The sequence below is a fragment of the Oncorhynchus masou genome, chromosome 30, assembly GCF_036934945.1.
Source record: "Oncorhynchus masou masou isolate Uvic2021 chromosome 30, UVic_Omas_1.1, whole genome shotgun sequence".
NCBI classification, from domain to species: Eukaryota; Metazoa; Chordata; class Actinopteri; order Salmoniformes; family Salmonidae; genus Oncorhynchus; species Oncorhynchus masou.
The window spans coordinates 19728093-19734092 of record NC_088241.1 but is presented as its reverse complement, the minus strand read 5'-3'; the positions used below and the strand labels follow the sequence as shown (position 1 = coordinate 19734092).

The window sequence follows — 6000 nt, the reverse complement described above, 5'->3', positions numbered from 1 at the left end:
AATCTAAGTCGAATCCATATCAGTTTGGTAAGAAATCTATAGCGTCTATAAAAACGAAAAAACCCTTATATCATAATATGTCTTCAAATGCTTCCGTGGTTTGAAGAATTAATGAATGCCACGTCACAAACAGCATACGGCTCCATTGACATTCTAACGTCCACACTGGAGCAAAAGAGGAACCCCCTCTCTGAAGAGAATGGGGTACGCGAGAGGAGAGGGATGGATGCTCGAGAGGAGGGGGATGCTCCAAGAAGGATGCTGTGTGGTAGGGTAGCGCTGTCGTACCACGTCAGCCTTGTGCACATAACAGGGTTAGGTTGTATTCTAAACTGGGAAGGTGACCACAGAACAATTTTCATAGACCGGATTTTAACATCTTTATATTTTTTTGAACACAGTGACAACCTGAAGAAACAAATACACTTAATTAATAAGGTCAAGTGGAAAAACGCGAACCTTTTCTACCAAAGGTAAGGATGATTATAAGTCTTGGTTACATTTATTTCACGCTTATTTCGTCATACTCGATGTTTATCAAGAGCATTTAGGCTAGTAATGCAATAATTGTGTTAAATAGCCTAGTCAATAATTTCCCACGGCTGTCCACGCCGAGCTCCCGATGTTATTTTGAGCGATAGCAAGAACGCACAACCGATAGAAAATGACCCCCCACCCTATCCCTTAATAGCCTGTTAGTGAAAGAGACAGAGGAGAAGTCGACGTTTGTGAGTGAAATACACGTGATATACATCTGTTTCTACAACAAAAACAACATATCTCCAAAGAACGAATAGCATTTCGAAAGCCACCAAATTTGAGCCGTGGCCTCGTGCGTAATAATGTAAACCTACATCCCAGTTCCATCCCTGCGCTATCACATCTTAGCCATTATTACTATTGAAAACTGAGTTCTTCTCAAGCATGACATAACCTGGCTAAATATAGACAGTTGGTGTACGTATAGTGGTGAAGACTCTTCCATAGTTTAGTTTATGGTTAAGTTGATTTACATAATGACTCTCACCTTCGCCTCGCCCCTTCACCATTCTGGACTGCTTGCATTTGATTTGATGGTTGGATATATTCACCTGAACTATAAGGTATAGGCTGCACACACTGTTGAGCATCAGTGAATGTTTTTAACATAGGCTATATGTAGACTGTTTATTTTGAATTTTTAAAAGAAGTGGCATAAACGGCTGCGACCTATTCATTACGCGAAGAACGCGATAAATGACCTTGCGCTCTGTGAACCTGTAGATGAACGAGTCTAGTTTAGGACTAAACGAATTGACGAAATATTTTTTTTTCTATGTCATTGCAGTGTGGCGTTAGTTCTGCTACAATGACCTTGCCATTAAAAAACATGACACATAACCCCATGTGGTCGATTTTTGAAGGCAACGTCTGGTTGTCCCAGCGTCTATGAATGGATAGGGTACGGTTACTGATTGACTTATTGGCCTGATAGAAAAGGCATTCTGGGAAAAATATTCGATCTGATTGTAAAATTATTTTACAACAATTGACACCTACCTATCTCTTTTACAATGCTTTATTCACAATCACTGTTACGTCCGTGTGTTCTCACCTTGGATAGGTTTTACTACAATATGGCCTTTACCAATAGAATGATAGCCTATATATGTTTATTTTATTTGGTTAACACACTATTTATTAAGATCAATATGTGATTGGAAGATGCTTTGTGATTTACATCAGTTTATAATCTAATTGACTAGGCCTATGGATTGGGTTACAGTGCTTGCCAAATAGTGACACAGTATTTACTACCCTCCCTTTCATTTGTTATGCTTGATGTCAATCAAGTCCTGCTGTAGCTTGCAAAGGCTGTTGGTGACTCAGATATAAACTCAGTAAATAAAGAAACGTCCTCTCACTGTCAACTGCGTTTATTTTCAGCAAACGTAACGTGTTCATTTGTATGAACATAACAAGATTCAACAACTGAGACATAAACTGAACAAGTTCCACAGATATGTGACTAACATAAATATAATAATGCGTCCCTGAACAAAGTGGGGTCAAAATCAAAAGTAACAGTCAGTATCTGGTGTGGCCACCAGCTACATTAAGTACTGCAGTGCATCTCCTCCTCATGGACTGCATCAGATTTGCCAGTTCTTGCTGTGAGATGTCACCCCAATCTTCCACCAAGGCACCTGCAAGTTCCCGGACGTTTCTGGGGGGAATGACCCTAGCCCTCACCCTCCAATCCAACAGGTCCCAGACGTGCTCAATGGGATTGAGATCCAGGCTCTTTGCTGGCCATGGTAGAATACTGACATTCCTGTCCTGCAGGAAATCACGCACAGAACAAGCAGTATGGCTGGTGGCATTGTCATGCTGGAGGGTCATGTCAGGATGAGCCTGCAGGAAGGGTACCACATGAGGGAGGGGGATGTCTCTCCTGTAACGCACAGTGTTGAGATTGCCTGCAAAGATAATAAGCTCAGTCCGATGATGCTGTGACACACCGCCCCAGACCATGACGGACACTCCACCTCCAAATCGATCCCGCTCCAGAGCACAGGCCTCGGTGTAACGCTCATTCCTTCGAAGATAAACGCAAATCCGACCATCACCCGACCATCACCCAACCATCACCCCTGGTGTGACAAAACTGTGACTCATCAGTGAAGAGCACTTTTTTCCAGTCTTGTCCAGCGACGGTGGGTTTGTGCCCATAGGTGACGTTGTTGCTGGTGATGTCTGGTGAGGATCTGCCTAACAAAAGGCCTACAAGCCCTCAGTCCAGCCTCTCTCTGCCTATTACAGTCTCAGCACTGATGGAGGGATTTTGTGTTCTTGGTGTGACTCGGCAGCCATCCTGCACCTGTCCCACAGGTGTGATGTTTAGATGTACCGATCCTGTGCAGGTGTTGTTACACGATCAGCTGTCCGTCCTGTCTCCCTGTAGCGCTGTCTTAGGGGTCTCACAGTACGGACATTGCATTTTTTTCCCCAGGCCACATCTGCAGTCCCCATGCCTCCTTGCAGCATACTTAACACGGAACCCATACCGGCTGCGTGCGTGCCCCATCGTGTCCCATCGTGCATAAATTTATGTTGTCACACCAAACGCGATCACGACATGCAGGTTTAAATATCAAAACAAACTTTGAACCAATGACATTCATTTGGGGACAGGTCGAAAAGCATTAAACATTTTGGCAATTTAGCTAGTTAGCTTGCACTTGCTAGCTAATTTGTCCTATTTAGCTAGCTTGCTGTTGCTAGCTAATTTGTCCTGGGATATAAACATTAGGTTGTTATTTTACCTGAAATGCACTACTCCGACAATTAGTCCAAGCATAAAACGGTCAACTGAATCGTTTCTAGTCATCTCTCTCCCTCCTTCTAAGCCTTTTCATCTTTGAACTTATATGGTGATTGGCATCTAAACTTTCATAGTATTACCACGACAACCGGCAATACAATTCGTCTTTCAATTACCCACGTGGGTATAACCAATGAGGAGATGGCAGGTGGGTACCTGCTTCTATAATCCAATGGGGAGATGGGAGAGGCAGGACTTGCAGCGCGATCTGCGTCAGAAATAGGAATTACTTATATTTTAGCCCTTGGCAACGCAGACGCTCGTTGGCGCGCGCGAGCAGTGTGGGTGCAATAATTGAATAACATAGATTCCTAAATTTATTTTGCGACGCGAGCAGTGTGGTCAGCCAATTAGGCACGTTCACGCAGATGAGCAGGGACCCTGGGCATCTTTCTTTTGGTGTTTTTCAGAGTCAGTAGAAAGGCCTCTTTAGTGTCCTAAGTTTTCATAACTGTGACCTTAATTGCCTTCCGTCTGTAAGCTGTTACTGTCTTAACAACTGTTCCAAAGGTGCATGTTCATTAATTGTTTATGTTTCATTGAACACGCATGGGAAACAGTGTTTAAACCCTTTACAAAGACGATCTGTGAAATTATTTGGATTTTTAAGAATTTTCTTTGAAACACATGGTCCTGAAAAAGGGACGTTTCTTTTTTGGTTGAGTTTATAAATGTATGTTTTTCTCTAACCTTGCAGTAATTCCTCCGTGAGACTCTTGGCTGATTCACTACTCTTCTGATGCTGCAATACTCATTGTAGTGTAACCTTGAGAGATTACTTCTGAAAGGTGTGTGTACTGTAGAGTACAGAGTCAAACAGAATACATTGAGAATGGCATGGCAGTTCAGGTTGGCGACAGTTACAGTCATGCCCATGATGATACATTCCTCTTCAATGCATAATTCATTGAAGTTTTGATATTACTCCCTCTGTTGCTTGTGCTTGTTCAACAACCCGTTGAGGCCAGATGAGCCAGTTGTAAAGTGGCGTTAAAGGCAGTATTCATTAAATACAGTGGCTGTTTGGGCTCCTTGAGCAGTGATGTGGCACAGAAGTACAATCAAGTACATCAAGTACCCGCAAGCTTGACAAACTGGGGAAGTATTGAGACACAAGGGGCTCTGGATCAAGCTCTGGGTGGCTATACTAAGGGAGAGTTGGGCTAATTGTACAATAACAATATAATGGAGGTTATCCATTGAAGAGGGAGAGTATCATGGATATGCGACAGCAGCTCCAGCCTCCACAGTTAGCCAGATGACAGGGAAGGGAGCTGGACATTTTGGTGTTCTTATTTTCTGCCTGCTACCTCTGCTGATTAGGGTGTACTCTGGGCTGTCCTCAAAGATGAGCCTTGTCACAAGTTACAACTTGACTCCGGCGGTGGCTGTGAGCACTGTGAGCACTGTGGCTTAATGCATTACCATAACACACCCTAAAACAGTCTGAAATAGCCTGTGGACCAGCAACACAGACATTCAACTCATTCTCATCCACCAGTATCCAATACATATCGCTGAGATCACTTGATCAGTGCAGGTGTTGGTAAATTTAGACAGTCCACTTCCATCACCGCCTAGCGACCCAGAAACACAGTCCATCGGTCAAATACATACTTACGTGTTTTACATTTCTACTCTCTTATAGATTGACTGTACAACTGAGAGATAATCAATGCATTTTTTCTGTGTCTCGACGGAGTTCTCAAAACACATTACCATCCGTCTTCCACTGACAGCACATTTGCTTTTAATCTGCCATAAGGGGTATCTACCTCAGAGGAATGTAATGTTGTAAACCAAACTGTAAAGCGGTAGCAAAACAAATAGCCTCAGTGCACGCAGTAGGAAAACAAGAGCAAACCTTGTCGCTGTATAGTAGCAATTTCAAATGCTTCACATGGGCTAAATTTGCAACAGCAACAAATGGTATTAAGCCAATGCATAACACTGAGAATGGAGAGCTTGCCATAGTTTCTACAGAATGCAGTGGTGAGGATATCTGCATCGAGAGTACCCCAGTCCCCAGAATCATAATCTTCTCCTCCCATAATCCCTGCAGTATATTATTGGGTTCTGTTAGAGAAATCACCTTCTCCTCTCTGGTGTTTCACTGCAGTGTGCAATTTCCTGTTCGTAAGATTCTTTCTCCAGCAAGGACATTTTATACTTTCCTCTCCAACCTTTCACAATTGTCAAATCCAACACACATAGTCACGATTTTCTCATATTTCAGTTCAAAGCCGGGCATCATTTTGTTAGCATCTACACCTGCTGCTACGTTTGAAACAGTAGATTAACTAAAACATTGTTGTTATGAGTCATGAAACGACCATAAAAATGGTAAAAACCCTCTACATATCTATTATTTCATACATAGGCATTACAACTCAGGCATTACAGTAGGTATAATCAAATGCCAATAGCTTCTATTAGAGAATCCGAGCCTCTGTTTAAAGGTGGACAGGAGTGGTACAAAGTAGTTCCCCTTGACATGGATACCACCAACATCCAATTCAAGTACTGTACTGTTAAAACCTATGGACTGTTACATCGTTGAAGGGTATACAAGCTCATTGAGTTGTCTCCCTCTGCATATATCACCCATTTCATTCCCTTGTTGCCTCTCAAAACTG

At 42.7% G+C, this 6000-nt stretch overlaps 1 protein-coding gene across 1 annotated transcript in view; it reads left to right on the top strand.

The window, feature by feature from the left end:
• Positions 1 to 269: 269 nt before the first annotated feature.
• Positions 270 to 6000, top strand: part of LOC135522277 (synaptic vesicle glycoprotein 2A-like) — a 48510-nt gene continuing 42779 nt past the window's right edge. The window contains exon 1 of the mRNA XM_064948381.1: positions 270 to 473. The gene's annotated coding sequence lies outside the window, so the exon portion shown is untranslated. The remainder of the gene's footprint in view (positions 474 to 6000) is intronic.